This window comes from Mandrillus leucophaeus, unplaced genomic scaffold (assembly GCF_000951045.1).
Source record: "Mandrillus leucophaeus isolate KB7577 unplaced genomic scaffold, Mleu.le_1.0 Scaffold143, whole genome shotgun sequence".
NCBI classification, from domain to species: domain Eukaryota; kingdom Metazoa; phylum Chordata; class Mammalia; order Primates; family Cercopithecidae; genus Mandrillus; species Mandrillus leucophaeus.
This window is the reverse complement of record NW_012101399.1, coordinates 1,462,237-1,483,811: the sequence shown is the minus strand read 5'-3', so window position 1 is coordinate 1,483,811 and position 21,575 is coordinate 1,462,237.

Genomic DNA, 21,575 nt, shown 5'->3' with positions numbered 1-21,575 from the left:
TTCTGAGGCTTTGGTTAAAAGGAAATAAATGTGGATATAGATATGTTTCTAGGTGGTAGGACAGAAATTTCTGAGGCTTTGGTTAAAAGGAAATAAATGTGGATATAGATATGTTTCTAGGTGGTAGGGCAGAAATTAAGAGTGTTTTTTTGCAGAAAACCTCCTTTTTATAAATTAGGTAAAAAGAAAGTGAGGCAGTATTGAAAAAAGTACTAAATGTTAGGAACATCTTTATAGCAAATAAAAATAGAATAACTACTGTATGGACTATAGGTTCTTATTGGCACCTATCGGCTTTGCTATATCTTTTTTCTCCCTTGTACTTGTCAGCTGTATAGGTTTAAGACAAGCAGAGTAGTATGTTTGATTTATACACAGTTGGAGATTTGCCAAGTAAGATCGTTAAAAGACAAAAAGGCAAGGGAATTAAAGATGGCAAGAAAGGAGCTACGTAACTCGTCAGTTACAGGGAAAAGTAGAACAGAGAATATCTGGTAAGATGCTTAATTTTATCAATAGTCACAGGATGAAACAGAAGTTCTAATTTATTGCACTTTTATCTTTTTTTTTGTTTTGTTTTCATTTTATGACAAGGAAGAACCAATAAAAATATGGTGCCAGTGTAAAATATATTTAAATATAATCTCTCATGAACAATTTGGTATTGCTGATATTAATTGATGAAATCAGAAGGCTCCGATTTTGATCGATTTTCCTATGGTATTTTGCAATAACAACCAGTAAATAGGTCAATCTTTCATTCAGTTTTACGTAATAGATATTTATTTCTGTTCTTGTCACACATCTAAATAAATTGAAATGGAGTATTGGTTTTCTTAGTGCATGTATTACAGCAAATGGAAATGAGAATCTATTTTGAGCTCCTCTTCTGACTTGTAATTACTCAAATATTTAAATGAGGTAAATTTAGGGAGTCCTGTGAAGAACATTTTTTTCTTTGAATATGCCTGTTAAGGTCATACAGAAATAAACTTTAGGATTTTTTTATCCATATGCTCAAGAATAATATCATGGAAGATAGACTTGCATATTATGAAATATAACGTTAGAACACTAACTAGTAGTGGTAATAAGTTCAAACTAAATCCAGTGAGTTCTTTGGTAACACTCTTTGGGGAACATATGAACAATGATACGATATTCAAACATGATGTCATTAAGGTCTCAGAGCCCATTATAAGAAATTAAAATTTATATAAAGAATAAAATATATTAACCCCAGATATAATTTCAGATAGTAGGTTTTTAAAATTCCTTTCTTTGTTCTATTTCTTATAACTCTGTAACTACAGCTATATGGGACATATATTGTCTTTTCAACTTAACAATGGCTTGTCTTCACTTAATGGCAGCGTTGGTTCCAAGTATTTGTTTCATAGCGGAGTTACATATTCAAATAAAATGTATAAAGCTTAAAGAGTTTCTAAAAACATTATTATATATTTTAGAATTTTGTTATATTTCAAAATGTACTTTTTGCTTAAGAATTACATAAAACTTAGACATTTAAGTGTGGGCCAATCAAAAAATAAAGATAATTTGCATTTTTCACACATTTTAAAATATGCAGTCCTATAGTTTTGAAATATTTTACATTTATGTCAACTTCATTCACTTGCAGATTAAATGTTTCCAAATGACAAGACTTTTTACCTACATTAATAAGCTTGTTCCAATTTAACACATACTGCATTTTTTGACTTCTTGACTTATTTATTACAAAAGCTTTATAAGTTTTTTGGACATTATTATACTCACCAATTTATCCTACATTGATTGTAGTCCTTCTTGATATTCATTCAAGGATCTAGAAGGAATCAATCATAACTCGCTCCATCTATGACAAAAAACTGACCTATATATTATTTGCATTTATCAATAAGTGTTTATGAGGTCATGGTTTATTTTATTGAAACATGTACTATATTCTCTCTAAGTTTATATTCTGATAGAGGTTATATGACATGAGCATAAATTACTGTTATATAAGACATCTTGCAATAATTGCTATGAAATCTGTACAAAGAGTCATGGAAACAGCATTAAGAGTATTTTGAGCTAAATCTCAAAAGACGCCATGAAGGAAAGAGCATTTGGATGGGCTTCTGAAAGCAATGTAGATCAATCCATTCCATTTTCAATATCCATTAACAGTGAATTTTTAAATTTAATGAGTTGTTATTTCTATGTGACACCACTCAGGTTCTGTAGATAATTTTCATTCTACTTCCACTTTGAATTGTACTCTATTTTTTACTTTAAGATCTTTATTCCTTTCATCTACTTTCGTAATTTTCTCTTTTGGCTATGGGATATTTAATAGAGATAGGTAAGCATGGTACTTGCCTGCAGGTAGCACATAAAACCCAGAATAGTCAACAGTGTGGTTGCTTCACCTGTTTTCCCAGGAAATTGGCAATGGCACCTCAGGTGACTTAACTCTTTATTCCTTCTTCTTGTTTCAATTTTTTAAAGTATATAAACATGCATATGCATGCACACACAGTATGTACCAGGCTACAATGATCTTCTTCACATTTTGCTTCCAAAATTTGAATTAAAAAAATTAAATGTCAAATGTATATGTTAAATGGAGGAGAGTTTGACAAAGCCCAAGACCTTGCTCCAAACTTTTCCTCTCCTCTGATTTTGATTCATTTGAGAATCAGAATAAGTAAAGTAGATACATATTTAAACCTCCCCTTTATTAATGACAGGTCAGCTTTTACAGAATGAATGTAGTTTATAGCTGTGGGCTGCATGACACGTACTCCAGGGTTAGGCAGTGCAGGGTCTGAGCAGATCTTTCACCACAGGAACAAACTTATTTTCTCTCTCAGTAGGTAAAACAGGGCCCTGTCTGCTGGGCAGCTCACTTCCAATAAGGAAAAAAGAGAGGAAGGGCCCTGAACACACATGCTACTTTTCTCCCTTTTTAATTATTCAGTCAGACAAGTGAGTAAGGAGAGAGGAAGAAGTGTGTGTGTGTGTGTGTGTGTATGTGTACATCTCTCTATATATGTTTTGTAAAAGATACAATGGAATATATTTGATTTTACTATGATGTTGAATTTGAAACACCACCATCATGATATAAATCTTTTTCATCATCCTTTTTAACGAGGCCCTTCTTTCCACCTCCATTATTAGGTAACACATAATCTGTTCTCTGTCATTGTAGTTTTGCTTTTTTTAGTATTTCAAATGAATGGAATCATGCAGTATGTGGCCTTTTGTGTCTGTCTTCTTTCACTGAGAACAGTAATTTTGAGATTCATCAAAGTTGTTGCATGTCGCAATATTTGTCCCTTTTATTGCTATTATTTTTTGTATGCCTAGAACAACATTTTTACATATACACTTTAATTTAAATTGGTTTATATCCAGTTTTTTTTAATGCTATGGATAATACAGATATGAACATTTGAGTAGAAGTCTGCATCAACATACACTTTTCATATAATTTTTGCAAATACCTGTAAGTGGTATCGCTGGTTTGTGCAGAAGTTGTATGTTTAACTTCATAAGAAATTATTAAACTCTTCTCCCCAAAGTAACTGCACTATTTTGGATCCTGCCAGCAATAGACACAGATTTGGTTTGCTCCACATCCTCAAGTCCCTACGACTATTTATCCCTTCATATAACCGATTTTTATTTTCAACCCTGTATGTTAATGATACCAAGTGCATGTCCATGTAAACTGCATAGCATTACACTATTTTTTCCCAAAGTTGACCAATTTTGTCCTTCATTGAGGAACTTCAGTCAATGTAGTATAGAATAATACACTCAAACACTGAGTTATTCTTTCAGTTTATATTATGTTTAACTTAATTTTTAGTTTACATTATTTCAGTCTTTCTTAAAAATCCTTTCTTGTCTGGTTTAGTGAAGTTACAATTTTTCCTCTTTTTTCTAATAGTTATTTTCCAATTGTGGGTAATGGTCGTTAAACACATATTTCTCTTTAATTTCAAGTTCCTTGTTTGTCCAGTGCTCCCTCAAAACAGCATGATGAAAAATAGAGAATGTTTTTACTTCCAAAAGTCACCTCCCATTAACACTTTCCTTATTTAAAATTCTTAATATCATTCATAAATATATCTCATTTACAATTTTAAATTTTTCCTTCTCACTGACAATTTGAAAACCTTAACATTTGAAATAGTTTGTTAGGTATAATCTTAAGTCATTATATACTTCTTTATATCAGGTGTTCTTAAGCTCATAGTCCATAAATAGAATTCAAGGTGTCTGTGAACTTGAATTGTGTAATATGGTCATAAATACTTTAACGTTTCTTCCATTGAGACTGAGAGCTTAATTCTCCATTTCTCACTCCGTTAAAGATTTAGTGATTAGCTTGGCCAACAGATTGTGTGTAAATGACATTGAGTCTCCTGAGGCTAGATTACAAGATGACTTGCAGCTTTTGCCTAGGCCGCCAAAGCTGCTCTTGAAAGCCTCCCTCTTGGAATGCAGCCACCATGAGAGGAGAAGAAAAGCTGAAAAACAGCCAAATCAATTGACTGCTCCTACTTAGCCCTGATAGAGCCTTCAGGAAACCATACCCCCGTCAGACACCTGATAAAATGAGAGATGTCAAGTGAAGATGTGCTCAGTCTAGTCAACTAAACAACTATGAGAGATAAAATGTAAAACACTTTTGAAGCCACTAAGTTTTGAAGTGCTATGATACATGTAGATAAATAAGTAGAACAAATAAAATATATATTTATATTTGCTAAAGTCCATTTAGAAATTGCATTTCATTCAGGTATAAGTTTAAACAAAACCACGGTAGTATTTGCAACACTTTTCTTTTGTCAACAATAGGAAAAATAGGTATTTTTATATGACATATAGTTGAAGTACATATTTTAAAATATTGTTTACCAAAATTACTACTTTCAAATTATAAGATTATTATTCATGAAATAGATGTACTCATTTAATGTGTTAATAAAGACACACATCATATTACTCATTTGTTTTTTAAATTTTTGGAATTATATTTCAATATAACTGATTGTCTTTAAAATCCTCTGAATTTAATTGTAAGCATTTAAAAAAAATTATTCTGAAAGAGTCTTTAAGGCTTTGAAAGTCCCCAAAAGGTGTGCATGACACAAATATCGTTAAGAAACCTCCTTTTCAGTAGGTCTCTTCTTCCAAGAATCTCTACTTAGTATTTCCATTACAAATGTCCATTCATCTAGTTTTAACAATATGGTTAAGAAATGGAGGAAAAATATGTTAAGGTACATTGTCAGACTGAAAATGGAGTTTATAAGTACATGTATCTGTATCTTTGAATTTATCACTTGTAGAAGTTACCAAATTCTAATATTGTATTTAGATCATGTATACCCAAGGGTAACTTTTTATTTTAAATTCCAGTAATAGCATAAGTGACCACTACTCTGAGCTTCTAATTTTCTAATTCCCCACTCAGAAGTTTTAAAACAAAGTTTATATAGCAAGAACATGAAAAACAAAAAGGATGCAATTTTTAAACCACTAGATAGGTCATCTAGAGAGATCATCTACAACTACAGAGAATAGCAGGATGCATATTTCTTTAACATTCTTTCCAACAATAAATATTTTTATAACTTTATGAAATTCTATAACATATCCATAAATCAGGACAGACAGTTAAGTTGTCATGAGAACTTCAGAACTCAGTGGTTTAAAACAAATGTAATTATTGCTTCTTTAAAGACAGTTACTCTTCCATGGGACAGTCTAGGGTAGCTATCCGCCATGGAATGATGCCCCTTCACTTTTATGTCAGTGAAGGTTTTCTCTGAGGCTGCAGCAGGAGAATGCTGGACGTGATTCTACCAGAATGAAATGCTTGTATCCAGGGTGACACGTGTTATAGTATCTCACTTTAATGGAGTTAAAACCGAGCAAATGCCACATATGCCTGGAAAGGGGAGCACTGGATATCTAGCTGAATAGCATCGTTATCTACTCTAAACAGTTTACACATTTTAAAGTTAATATATGTCATAGAATTAAAGTCTCATACACAAATGTTTATCGTATAGTCAAACTGTAGTAAGAGAAGTTGACAAACAGCATCTTCATGAAATATTGATCAGCAGAAAGACAAAACAGATCTGTAGCTTCTGGTAAGTGATAGAGCTTAAGAAATGTAATGTTCATTAGATCTTTACCCAAATGTCTTAGTCATTTAGCAAGGCAATTTATCTTAGTTCACGCTATTATAAATATTCTGTATTGTTCATCATTCTTATTCTCACAAAGAGAGGCAAATAACTATATACTATTAGAATAAATCAAGCATTTTAGGCTCATATTTTGTGTACAAACTTCTTAATCTATATCATAATTGAGACAATTCGTAAAGATTGAATGGCAAGAAACATAGATTATTTCATTCTTAATATTTTTTGCAAAAAAAGTGCCCTCAACTTCTGATTCCATGATCTATCTCTTTTCCACTCCTCTTCTCTCTCTCTCTCCCCCCCAACCACAGACACACACATCCGCAGCAAAACAAAGACACAGGAAGGCAAAGAAAAAGGAAGAAAGAAGCATGTAGAAAACAACAATTTTAGACTAAGAGTGCAAATGAATTAAAGTTCAGAAGGATTGGTTTTCCAAATTTAAAATATTTTAAAAACTGAAATATGAAAAAGGAAAAAAGAAAAATTGCCAAGCTTACTGGGACTGTTCATCCCCAATTACTTCGTCCTGCTTGACATATTCTGCACTTGTCTTCATCTGCATCACTGCACCTAGGTTATTCAGAAGTGAATTGTTTTGTATCATTATTTTCAAACATTTGGCATTCGTTCAGTGTTTCTGGATGTTGATTTGCCATTATACTCTTTCACATAATAAAGTTGGGTCTTTATCTTGTTCTTTGCTGTCTCTACAGTGCCACATTGCCATCTGGTATACAATAGGTACTCAACCAATATTTTTGTGAATGACTGAATTAATAGATTAGACTGAACTTGTTAATCATTGTTATTAAGTTGCCCAAAATACTACTTCTTGCCTGCTTTTCTTTGAGAGAAATCAAATTAAAATCTCTCACTATGGGTATGAGTTTCTGTTTTAGTTTTCTTCATAGTTTTATCACATTTGATTTTTGTTTTAAATGTTGTATTTGATTGTATTGAAATTATAGTTTTATGTATTGTTGCCTTGTCTTTACATCAACATTAAATGTATAGATAATTTCCTTTATTCTATTTTGTCTTCTATTAATATTTGTCAATTGCTGCCATTCTCCTTGGCATTGCCCATCAGATGGGCATTGCTATTGCTTGCAACAGAGTCTCCTTTGAGAGTTACCAGGCCTCAGGAAAAGTCAGCTGATACAAGCACCAGCCTGCCTTTCCCAGCAATCTTCTGTCTGCTGCCTCTCAGCCTCTACTGCTATCAATTCCTGCCGCCCCAGAAGGGGAGCTCTGGCTATACTGCACCCATCTTGGGCAGTGGTTTCTTTCATAGGCTTTGATTCTCACCCTCAAAGCTATCTCACTCTACCCTGCCTATTTTCAGCTCCTCTGGAGTTCCATACTATGCTTGGGCTTCTAAGAATCCTCCTGGTTTGGGAGTGAATGGATGCGTGGACCAAACACATTTTCACGGACTTCTGTTTGTCACAATGGATGGGGGCTGCAGCCTGTGCCCATGGAGTCACCTTGAAACTTAGAGCTTAGCATGGCACTTGAAATGGGAACCACTCTTTTCTGGATATTTCTATTAGTTATTACTTCAATTTAAGCCAAATAATTTAGTTAGTTACTTGTTACTAAACCACGTGCCCTTCTGTTCCATTCTGTTATTTAATTTCTCAAGATCATGAACTACAAACAACTTATGAACTATCTGTTGAATTTAACATATTTTAGTAAGGGGCGCTATTCTTAGTGGCAATCAGACATGAAATATCTCTTCTACCATGACGATTGTGGAAAATGAAACATAAATAAGGAATTTTCTTATAATATGCGTGAAAAACTTCAGATATTAATTTGGATTATTAGAATGTTGACATGTGTATTAGCATACATTTTATTTTCTACTTTATTTCATATCTAAAATTTATATTTTTCAGAAATAATTCAACTATCCTTCAACAAGGTAAATTAATGATTTTTACATATTATTATAGTATATTTAAAGGGATTGTATCTTTTATTCTTTTACAATGAATATGACATATTACATGCTACATTTCAAAAAAAACACAAATGATTGAATTGTGACTTCCTTTCATCCTTCTTTTAATAACTAGGGTTTCAAAAATAGACTTGTAAGTTGATTACTTTGTAAATGAGTTTTAGTCAACCATCTCCAATTTGGTCTTTTAACTAATGTAAGTATTAACTTGCTTCTTCTGAATTAGCAATCAGTAAGTAATTCAAATAAGCATTTAAGGAGCCTGTCTCCTGCGTCCATCAAAGAATCCCAAATCCTTTTGATGGTAACATCTTTTAGCCCATACCTTATCACGGAGATTTGCCATGGGTACTAAGTAGGACATCATAATGTCAAATGTGTTAGCCCAGTGAGAGTGTCTTAATCAATTTACTGCCTTGGCTTAAGGCTACCTCTGGATATTCCTGCCAAGGGTAAATTTTGCACAATTTGTGATGTGGAAATATTTTACTTCAGCTGTTTATATAACTCTGACTTTTTCCTTGGAGACTTACTGTACAAGTTTTCTATCCTTCCCTTCCCCTTTGATCTAAAGCTGTCAGAAATTCATTTACATTTCAGACTCTCTGATTAAATACATGTCCTTTGGGTTATGAAGAATTGCGAGATGACAGAATTAGACATAAATGTATAAATTTCAATACTATTGAAGTATTGGTTACTCCATTTCATCCACTTTTTAAGAGCTTGTCTATTATGTGTTTTTCCATATGTGTGTGCATATATATAGATGTAAAATTATATACTTGTGTGCACATATTCACACACATTTAAAAATATATACACAAAATTCGGATGCCTTATTTTAAAAATACCCATATGGTGTAATTCCTTACTAATGTCAATTATTGAAAGAGTGTTTTAACTTTGCTTCTGCAATTATTCTTACTGCAAACCTAAATATATTTGTTGCCACAGTTTTGATATTTCTTCTTAGAAGCATTTGTTATACTAGAATTGTATTTTTAAAATCACCCTCCCTTACATCTTTATTTTACCTAGTAACTTTTTTAAACTAGTGACTTTTCAGAGATTATACCTAAAATGCTATTTATTGGGATTTGTTTTCCTTTTCAGAGCACATAAGAGTTCATTTAAATATACTTTGTCCTTCCTTTAATAATAAAAACTGTTGATAATGTATTTCCTATTTCAAGTTGCTATGGTCTCAAACAATTAGTAGCCATTATTTTTAAACACTCTGACCATGTAAGTAAAATTTTTTAAAAATTAATTTTTTTTTTTTTGCAAAAACAACCTAATAAAGCTAGTGTGATTGTAGCTTTGGAGTTTAAAGCAATCTCAGGGTTTAATATTAAGTATGTTAGATATAAAAAATATATTGGTTAATATATTGGTTTGACTTGTGTCCTAGTCTGTTTTCTGCTGCTATAACAGAGTACCAGAGACTGCATAATTTGAGAACATGACTGGGTGTGATGGCTCACATCTGTAATCCCAGGACTTTGGGAAGACAAAGTGGGGAAACTGTTTGAACTCAGATGTTTGAGACCAGACTGGGTAACACAGAGAAACTCTGTCTGTACTAAAAATAAAATTTTTAAAAAAATACCCAGGAATGGTGATGCACACCTGTAGTCCCACATACTTGGGAGTCTGGGCTGAGAGGATTGCTTGACCCCAAGAGATTGAAACTCCAGTGAGCTATAATTGACTGCACTCCAGCTTGGGAGACAGAATGAGACTCTGTCTCAAAAAAAAAAGAAAACAACTTTACATGGCTCATGGTTTTTGAGGATGGGAAGTCCAAGAACATGGAATCTGGTAAGAAAAACCTCATGGCAGAAGGACAGAAGGGCAAGTGCATGTGAAAAATAGAAGTACAAGAGGCCAGGCTTCATTTTATAACATAATGCTCTTGCAATAACTTACCAACTCTCATGATAATGACATTAATCTACTTATGAGGTAGAGTCCTCATGACTTAAAAACTTCTTATTAGGCCCCACCTCCCGATACTGTTGCACTGGGGATTAAGTTTCTAAAATATTAATTTGGGGACACATTCAAACCATAGCAGCCTGACTGTGAAAAATATAAACTCTGTATTTTAAACAGAGGCAGCAATACCATTTCTTTGTAAAGTTTGCTGAAACTCATTCAGTAATTTATAACTTTTAAAATATAACTTCATATTAGTTTATTATATAAAGTATTGATTATGTATAATCTGTTTGCTGTTCATACAGCTCTGACCTCAACTTACATCTTGCAAAGGCTGCAAAATGAACACTAAAATTCTGTCAATAGGCTTAAATAACATGTGTGAAACTTTGTGGGTTTTTTTCTTGAATTTAGTGAAGAAAATGGTTAACACATATAAAGAAAATAAACAGGAAATATAATAGAATTCTACTCATAAAATATTGAAAAAGTAACACCACAGTCTACAGTAATAAGCAGTAGAAGAACTAAGAAATGAGCCAATCTAGATAATCAAGTTGGAATTGAAAAAATATTCTACTGTAAAGGTCAACTTTAAATACAATATAATAAATATAAGACAAACAGAAAAACAAGCCAAAATATTGGAAATGGATGCATATAAATATCGTTAAATCATTATCTCCTAAAATATGGTTTAATTATAAACTTATTGAATTAACTTTTCCTATTAAATTATCCACATTTTTTTCTGTTTTAAGTATTTGTAAGCATTAATAATTTTAACATGTTTATCAGGATTAATAATAAAAATGACTTTTTAAAACCTTACTATTTTGTAACCCTCATCAGTTTATTAAAATATAGCTTTTTAAATTCTTGTCTAAAACAAGCAAAACAAAATAAATACTAATAAAAGCAAACTAAAAGTGCATATAGTAGAGACATCACTTTTCATGCTTTTCAACATTTCGTCTCTCAGTTTATGCTGCAACACTTCCCCTTTCCTTTCATCACGGATAGAGAGAATAGTGATAACTGGGGAGACTACTGTAAACACATTGAATTGCCTCTGTTCTATAGAGTTGGGGACCTCACTGAGGTTGCTCAATCATGAATCATATTTATTTATCAAGCAGTTGGCACATGACTCGAGCCAAGTCAACCAGACTTTTTCTCTAGGGCTAGTTACTTGCCTTTGGCATAGAGGTTTGTTTTCCCCCTTTCAGATCTCCAGCTGAAAGGACAAGGACTAATTTTAACTGAAATTACATTTCTATTCTGCATAACTTAAAAAAGCCCTAAAGAAATGATTGTTTGATAAAAGAGTTACAGATTTTGTTTTGCCTTTTTAACATGGAGAATAGTGAAGAGTGAGGAATTTTTATCTTCCATGTGGCACAAATTAACATAATTGTCAGAATTTTCTTATTTAACTTTTATCTTCCTCCAACAATCTAAGGATTTCCCATTAAAACATTTAAAATTAAATAAAATAAGTTACTTTCTAATTCTGTTTATTTTATGTTAAACATCTACATAAGTATGATCATAAATTCAGATGATATGTATTATTAACCTTATAGAAAACCCTTAACTTTTCTGCATTATTCGAATTATTTAATCATGCAGATGTGTTTTTTCATCATTTTTTTGATATAAGAATTAGGCTGACTTTTTTTCCAAAGATAATGATTTAATGAGGTATTTGTGCCTGTGTATGCAGGTTTCTCTTCCAAGTTACCTATTCTTTGTGCTCATCCTCCAGAATGAGCTTGGAGTTTTTTTTATGTGGAAATTATAAGATGCTCTTTATATAAGTCCTTAAAATAATTTAAGTAGAAAAATTTACTACATTTCAGCAGTGCTGCTCCCTGGTTTTGAAGAAAAAAGATATTTTATAGACATCTCATCCATCACCCTTGACTTTTTCATGATATTGGATTTGTGAGTTTCCTGATGGCTTTCTTTTATGCAGTGTGCCCTCTTATGATTCCATATACATAATGAGCTGCAAGAAGAGAATTGAACTCCACTGGGAAAAGTTAGAGTGTGCTTATCAGCCAGGCTACATATTGTCTGCAGTTGGTCTTCAGATTCTGCTCTGCATCTCTCAAACATACTCAGATTGACAGAGCAATTGCTTTTGTGAACACTGGCACCAGGGCACAGCAAAAGAAACCGAGAATGAATCACACCAGCAAATTTCCTATTTATTGAACAGATATGGTCACATGACTCATACAAGATGAAAACACGTGAAGAAAAGGTGGAAATATGTAAATAATGTCTATTATAATGGAATCATTTCATATGACTACTTGTAACAAGCTCCTCATTACAGTTTTGCTTGGATTTTAATTTTAATTCAGAAAGGTATTATTAGTTTTTATTACTCATAAGCCCAAAGGAAAGATTTAAGATGACTGACTAAAAAATTCAGCAAATAGAAAACACCCTCTTGATCTGAGGTAACAATGTTTAAGTTTTAAAATAAAATAATTAATAAATAATTGTCAGGAGTGGGTTTAATTAGTAAACTTTTAAGCTATAGCCATTTTTTATCAAAGTAGAAAACAAAACAAAACAAAAAAACAAGAAGCAAAAATATGATAAGCTATTGCCCCCAAATCCAGAGCAAAAACTAATTTACAGTATCAAGAGGAAAGTCATCCCACTGGTAGGGAGTAAGCCAATTATTCTTCTAGTCCCATACAACTGTCTACTTACGAAACATTAAAATCAAATCACTTCAGGCAAGTACTTTGTCATGGATTAACTTGTCCATGATGTAATCAAGCTTTAGAATAATATTACAAATGCCAAACAAGACTTTCAAACAGCAACATTGAGACACTTTGCCAGCTGAATCCATTACTGTAGAAAGAAATCCTTCAGGCAATGTTAGGTCACTGATTATAGCAATTTATTTCTCATTAGCTTATAACTACCTGACCTCTTCATCTGTTTCTGGTCTATGTAATTGCACTTCAGAATTTATACATATAAACTCATAAGGAATCATTTTATTTCTTTCACTCAAAGAATGTGAGTATAATTTAATGCAAGTGATTATTCTCCAGAATTCTAGTCAGGAATGCTGACCAGTTGGTTCTTAGAAGTTGACGTTTCACAAGACATTGATGTATAACAAAGGAAAATCAGAGTCAGATGTGTAGAGGTGCTTGATTGTGACATTCATCACAGTATATCCAGAGAGTTCATATTGGTAGAAAAAATTATAAATTTAACATCCTTTATTCAATAAAATTCTAAAGGTATAGTGCAAACTTCAAGCAATAGAAAATCCCTAAATTATTTTAAAAAAAATTTTCAAAAGTACAGAAAGTAATGAGAAGCATTCTAATTTATCCAAATTTAGTGTAATTCTGCTACTAAAACTAAATAAGTGTATTAATATATGTCTATTGCACTTGTTCCGTATTGTTGCTGAAACGAAATTACCGCAAACTTGGAGACCTAAAACACAAAATGCCTCTCTTAAATTTCTGAAGGCCAGAATTCTGAAATCAGTTTCTCTGGGTTAAAGTCAAGGTCTTAGGGCAGTTGCACTCCCTCTGAGGCAACAGAGGAGGAAAATCCATTTCCTTGACAGTTCCTGCTTCAAGAGATGAATTCCTTGCATTCATTGGATCATGCATGCACCTCTTTCACTGACAAGTCATTAGTGGCAGAGTGAAAGTTTTTCTCTCTGTCCACTAAAGATCTTTGAAATGACTGAGAATAGATAGATGAATACAAGAAAGAATGTAACAATCTTTTAAACATGAATATGGATATGCGAGTGTCTCAGATATGAAATTCAAATTGGGGCCAGATATTTGAGATTTAAATACCTTCTTCATAGGGCAGGAGGAAATGGGAGGGGTATGAAACTGTGAGGGGTAGTAAATTATTTTCAGGGGAAATAAATGAGCTAAAACAAACAGCAACAACAAAAAACAATGACCTAGGACAAAGTTCCTCAGAGCTCTGGGGGAGGTGGTGGGAAAGTGAGGGGTAGAACTTTATTGTGAACAAAGATTGTTGTCTCATGCAGATAACATCACCTAGGTAATCTCTCAGCTTCCTCCAGAATAGTTGAAACGTGTGTCTGAGTGTGATTGCAACTGCCCATTGGGTTCACCTTGCCTGCTACCTAGACAGAGCCAATTTATCAAGACAGGGGAATTGCAATGGAGAAAAAGTAATTCACTCAGAGCTGGCTGGGCGGGAAACCAGAGTTTTATTATTACTCAAATCAGTCTTTGTGAACATTTCAGAATCCGAGTTTTGAAAGATATTTTGGTGGGTAAGGGGTTGGGAAGTGGGGAGTGCTGATTGGTCATGTTTGAGATGAATTATGGAAGTTGAAGTGAGGTTTTCCCGCTGTCCTCTATTGGATGGGATGGCAGAACTGGTTGAGCCAGATTAACAGTCTGGGTGGTGTCAGCTTATCCACCAAGTACAGGGTCTGCAAAATATCTCAGGCACTAATGTTAAGTTTTACAATAGTGATGTTACCCCCAGGAGCAATTTGGAGAGGCTCAGACTCTTGGAGCTAGAGGATGCATGTCTGTCCCTAAACCATAATTTCTAATCTTGTAGCTAATTTGTTAGTCTTGCAAAGGCAGACTGGTCCCCAGTCAAGAAGTGGGTGTTTTGGGGAAAGGGCTATTATCAATTTTGTTTCAGAGTCAAACCGCAAGCTGAATTCCTTCCCAAGATTAGTTCAGCCTACTCCCAGGAATGAACAATGACAGCTTAAATGTTAGAAGCAAGATGGAGTTGGTTAGGTCTGATCTCTTTTACTGTCATCATTTCCTCAGTTATTATTTTTGCAAAGGTTGTTTCATGATAATTTTAGTCTCTTTTCTTCTCCTGTGGTTAATCTTTTCTGGTTATTTTATGAGATTCCCAAGTGAGGTTATCTTAAGACAATTGCATTTCTTTTGGAAAAAATAATTAATTAAAAAATTTCAGAAAGTCCCTCCATGAGCTCAGGGAAACAAAGAGGATCAGCGAGACTAGGGATAGAGACATCAGAGAAAAATCTTGGATCTGAGGCTTGTTTATGAGGCCTTCTTATTTCAGTTCAAAGTGTTCAGCATGACAAAATACCAAACTTTTAGAGTATCGTTTTCCCAGCCCCAACATCATCACAGTATATTCATTCACTCACAACCTTGCTACATTCTTCACTCTGTCTCTATCTTGTTCTCTTTCTCCCTTCCCCTCCCTTAGGGGAGTTTCTCTAAGCATTGGGGGAGTGAGGAACATCGGACTAGAAATACAAGACATTTAAAAGATTATTTAAAGAGGAAGCATTCCCTGAAAATGATCTTAAAATCCTGACCGGGCGCGGTGGCTCAAACTTGTAATCCCAGCACTTTGGGAGGCCAAGGCGGGTGAATCACCTGAGGTCAGAAGTTCGAGACCAGCCTGGCCAACATGGTGAAACTCCTTCTCTACTAAAAATACAAAAAATTAGCAGGCATGGTGCCGCACGCCTGTAATCCCAGCTACTTGAGAGGCTGAGGCAGGAGAATCTCTTGAACACAGTAGGTGGAGGTTGCATGAGCCGAGACTGCACCATTGTACTCCAGCCTGGGTGACAGAGTAAGACTCAATTAAAAAAAAAAAAAAAAAAAAAAATCCCAAGAAAATATTCTAGTAGTCTCTTCTTGTATTAGAAGATCAAATTCTGTTGGCAAGAAGATATTTCAAAAATATTTGGCGACATGCCCATAGTACATTGGGCAGTAAGGTACTATATTTGACAGTCCTATCAGAAATATGTATACTAGGGATTCACACAAAAAAGTGGAATTCTTATTAAGAGAATAAGAAATACTCAGTACAAAGTTAGTTCTAAACTGGTGAACAAACAAAGCTTAAGTCTCTTTATGATAGTTGATTTGGTAAATTTCTGCAACATTGTGTTTGTTTCAAGAATATCAAGAGGGAAATTCAAAAACAGACTTTACCACTCAACAAAAATTCCCATGTTTTTAACGGAAGACTGTTCAGCATTAGCTATCAGCATTAGGCATCCTGTTCCTAATAATCATGACTAAGAAGAGTGTCTAAAATTTTGTCTAAAAATAATCAGGGCTCTTGATCTATGAATAGATACATCAGTCAAGCCTAGGGGTTCTACTCCCCCTATCCCCTCTGATGACACTCTAGGGTGTCATTTCTCACAGCTGGATAACTATAACAGCATCTTACATGAACTGTTTCATATTATGATCTATATACACAACCTAGGTTCCATGTCAAATCGAGCATACATATAATATTTTTTATTTTTTCATAAAAGAGGTAGTCTCTAAATTATATTTTTTCAGTTTGAAAAACTCAAAGGCATTCAGCATTATTAAGATATGGGAGTTTATTGTAAGATAAAAGTGGAAATGAGGAAAGAGTGGTACATAATCTAAACATATTTGAGGAACACAGAAAATAAGATGCACTGCAGCTTTAGTGATACATCATCATGTTGTCTCCTCAGAAATGACACTTACTTTTGCCATTTTTCACTATTTTGACTGCCATATTTGATAATAATCTTTGGATCATGTAGTCAGTCTCCTCCTTGACAGTAATATTCATGAGGACAAGGACTCAGTCTTGTACAACACTCTGTATCTCTAATAGCTGGATAGTCACATGCCTAGTTTTACACTAGAAAAGAGGGATAATAGATAGATATAGAGGAAAACAAACTAGTAGATTATTTTATATAGCTCAGCCTTCTTGTCAGAAAAAACAACCAGAAGAAAGGGTGGAAAGAAGAGCAACAATCAAATTTTAAACTGTTGATCATGCTTATCTGGTCCATAGTAGATGGCAAATCCCCACACAACATCTGTATCACAGTGAACTTCACTGGGAGCTTTAAATGACAAAGGAGATTCAGCTAAATGTATTAAAATTACTGGCTCTGAAAAAAGAATAGGGCAAATAAAAATTTGGATAACATTTTGGGTATATTATTGGGTAAAATTTTACCCAAATAAGTTGTGATTCTTTTATAAACCAAAAGACATTCTTCAATATGTAGGCGTCACTGAGTGACGGTTAATAAATCTGAAAATACATCAAGTTATATTTTAAGCTAATATATTTTTGAAAGGAGTAAAGAGGCAAGAAAAGCAAATAACAGAAGCAGGAAATTTAGCAGATTAATGCTATCAGAGAAAAGATGGAAAATATTGTTGCCAAACATTGCTCATGAATTTTTTAAAAATAATTTAGAGTTTCATATCTAGTGTTTCTTTTTCCTAGGGCTGAAGTAACAAATTACCACAGACTTAGTGGCTTAAAACAGTAGGAATAACTCCATCTCAAAAAAAAAAACCAAAAAAAAACCCCCCAAAAAAACCAGTAGGAATGTATTCATCCACACTTCTGGAGGATAGAAGTCTGAAATCAAGAAACTAGCAGGGCCACATTCTCCATGAAGGCTGCGAAATTCCTCTTTGCCTTTTTATAGCTTCTAGTGGCTCCCAACTATCATGAGTTGTACCTGCATCACTCCACTATCTGCCTCATCTGCCCACTTCTGGTAAGGACACCTGTCAGCGTCATGATGCTCATGCTAAACTGACCTGATACCATCTTAATGACATCTGCAAAGACCTTATTTCCGAATAATGTCACATTCTGAAGTTCCAGGTAGGGTGAATTTGGGGAGCAGGAAGATGTGGGGGGATATTGAACACACTACATCTAGTATACAATTGTTCATCAAATTACCAGAGCCAAGGGAAAATGAGACAAGAGGAGATGAAATATGGATTGTCAGATTTTTTTTTTAAATCCCAGAAAGCAAGACTTTTTGCAAGAAGCACAAATAAGAACAGACACTTGAAACATAGAAATGGGCATAAAATAACAAATTACACCAATAAAATAACAAAGAACACTACAAATTATTGAAGTTTTAAAAACGAACGAAAAAAATATGACAGAAAGAGTTAACTAGGAGATCCAATGTGTACACATATCAATCAGCAATCCCTTAGATATAGATTACTGAGCTAGTATAACAGAAAAAGACAAAGATAAAATTTAAGACAGATTATTAAAATAAAATATTTAAAACTTGAAGTTATCAGTACTCAGAAATTCAGAGAGGAAAAAACCTGTATATAAAATAACCGATATAAAGAGCTATCCTAACATAAAAATTTGACTTAAAAAATGAAAAGTACAAGTCACCTAAAAGGGAAATACACAATACCAGTTTCATACTTTTCTACAGGTACATTAGACTCTAGGAGGCAGTAGTACTGAGTGAAAATATGTATGACTAGAATTCTTCCATAATGCCAGATATTTCTGACATAAAAGAACTTTGAAAATTTGTTTTGTTATGAGTCCTGAGTTTGTTTGTTTTTTTTTTTTTTTTAAGAAACTACAATTAGGTCAACTCTTGTTAACCAAGAGATAAGTAGAGAAACTTACGGAATGAAGGGGAATGAAGAAAGTGGACCACTCAGTCTGAGGAAGAGTAGTCATTAGGTGATAAGGGTATTCAAGTGTTTCTGTGGAGAGACTCAGGGGAAGAGGGACTAGAGTCTCTAACAATGTGCAGTACTAACTTGGCCAAACATCTGTGTGAGCAACCTTGAAATCCATATTGAAAGGAGATCCTCCAGCCCCAGTGAAGCCTTCAAAAGACTCAGCCCTGGCTGGGGTGTAAGCGCAATCTCAAAAAACCCTCGCCAGAAATATCCATTCAAGCTCGTCATGTATTCCTGACATACAGTAACTGTTAGAGTTGTCGGTCTCAGACTAAAACACTTGTAGTACTTCTGGTTTGGAAATAGAATGTCAATGTTGTTTATTAACATGTAAACATTATGTAATTATCCAAATAATAATAGTAAATAGGGAGTAGACATAAAATTCCAGCTATGTGTTACATCTTTCTCTATTACAGAGAAACACTTAATCTCTTGGGGAAGGAGCAAGAACCCCATGGTTGTCAATGACTCAGTCAAAGATCGACTGTTTCTTAGACAGAGGTAGAAGTAAAAGTTATCTTTCTTTGAAAGAGGAGCAAGAAGCATTTGTGGACACAGTGTCCGGTAGTGATATGCATGAGAGGTATGCTAACACTGGAAGCGAAAAAGGGTCTAATCATTTTCCCAGGACTTTTTAAAGATGCAAGGCACATTTTTTGCTTACATGTGGGAAGATTTACTGAGAAGGCCTCATCCCTGAGGCCTAGGCACAAAGCGGTATCTAAGACTGAAACAGGACTAGGAGACTGAACTCTTCCTCCACTCAGTGTTACAAATAATGAGGGAATCTGACATATCTGAGAAATAATAATAATGCAATTATTATTATTTACAAAACAATAAAAATTACACAATCTTTCCAGAATTTTTCTACAGAGTAAAACAGGCCACCAAAAGAAACCTATATAAATAAAAAACATTGTAAATGACATACATTAGCATTTGCTGAGCCAGTTGCGGAAACCTGGCCTGTAAGGTTTCAGCAATGAATGAGCAATTGAAAGTTAAAATTCAAATTACAATACCATTTATATTATCACCCCCTAACATTAAATATTTAAGTAGAAATCTAACAAAATCTGTACAAGGTCTATATAAGGAAAACTAGACTTTGATGAAAGAAGTAAAGAAGTCTAAATAACTGAAGAGATACTCCATGTTCATAGGTATAAAAAGGCTGAACACTAAGAAGCCAACTCTTCTGACTTGTTCTATATGTTAAAGGCAATACCAACTGATATCCCAGCAAGTTATTTTGCAGATATTCATAACTGATTCTAAAGTTTATACGAAAAGACAAAAGTCACAGATTAGCCAATACAAAACTGAGAAGGACGAACTCAGAGGACTTACATCACCTAACATCAAGATATATTATAAAATTGTAGACTTCAGTAATCAACCTTGTATATTGATGAAAAAGTAGACAAATTGACCAAGTGAACAGAATAGAGAACTCACAAAGAGCCTCATGCAAATATAGTTAACTAATACATGATGAGGAGGGAGCAAAGGCATTTCAAAATAGATTTCATAATCTGTCTAGCAAACGCTTCTGGAACAATTGGATATCCACATGCAAAAAGAAAAAAAATTCAAACACAGATCTTACACCTCTGATAAAAATTAACTCAAAATTACCTAAACACAAAATGCAAAACTATAAAATATCTACAGACTTAAAAAACAGCCTACCTAAGTGATCTTGAGTTTGGCAATGAGTTTTTAAATTTGACATTAAAGATAAGATTAATAAAAGGAAAAAATGGAAATTTAGACTTTATAAAATCACAAGTTTCTATGCAAAACATTGTTGAAAGAATAAGGAAGAAAGTCACGGACTTGGAGAACAATGTTTGCAAAAATATATTTGATAAATAATTTATACCTAAAATATAAAAAGAACCTAACAATAGGAAAGCAAACAACATAATTTTTTAAATGGGCAAAATATCTAAACAAACACCTGGTCAAACAAGATAAACAGTGATGAACAAGAATATGAGAATATGCTCTACATCATTTGTCATTGGCAATTGCAAATTAAAACAATAATGCACACACGTATTAGAATGGTTAAAAATCAAAAAAAAGCCTGACAATACCAAATGCTGATGAGCATAAGGAGAAACATGAATTTATTGCTAATGGAAGAGAAAATTATTCAGCCACTTTGGAAGACAGTTTACCAATTTCTTACAAATGTACCACACTAATGCAAGTTGGTAATAATACAAGAAACTGTGCAAGGGATAAGGAGTGAGTATATGCAAGTCCATACTATTTGTTCAATTTTTATGTAAAACATCTCTCCTAAAACTAAAAACCATGAATTTAAAAAAGTAAAAAATTAACATTGAAAATAATAGATTAAATGGTAGAACTAAAAATAATTTTAAGTTATCTTTTATGACAAAAGGTGAAAGAGATAAACTATGAATTATCTATATCAAGAAGTGGAGGAAGTGCAAATGTACAAAGTAAGTAATGATATGACATAAATGATCATAGAGTTGTTTTGTGGAAGATTTCATAAGAACTAGGAGCATCCCCTATATTCAGCTCTGCTGAAGTGTTTGAAAACTTTAATGGACAAATTATTTGGGGAAAAAAAAAGGTAACCTATGTTTAAACATAAAATAGAGAGAAATCTATGAAGAAAAAGCCATAAAATCAATGGAGAAACATTCCAAAGAATTATCTCCACCTACCGGGCACTGTAGCTCACGCTTGTAATCCCAGCACTTTGGGAGGCCAGGGTGGGCAGATCACGAGGTCAGGAGATCCAGACCATCCTGGCTAACACGGAGAAACCCCGTCTCTACTAAAAATACAAAAAATTAGCCAGGTGTGGTGGCGGGCGCCTGTAGTCCCAGCTACTTGGGAGGCTGAGGCAGGAGGATA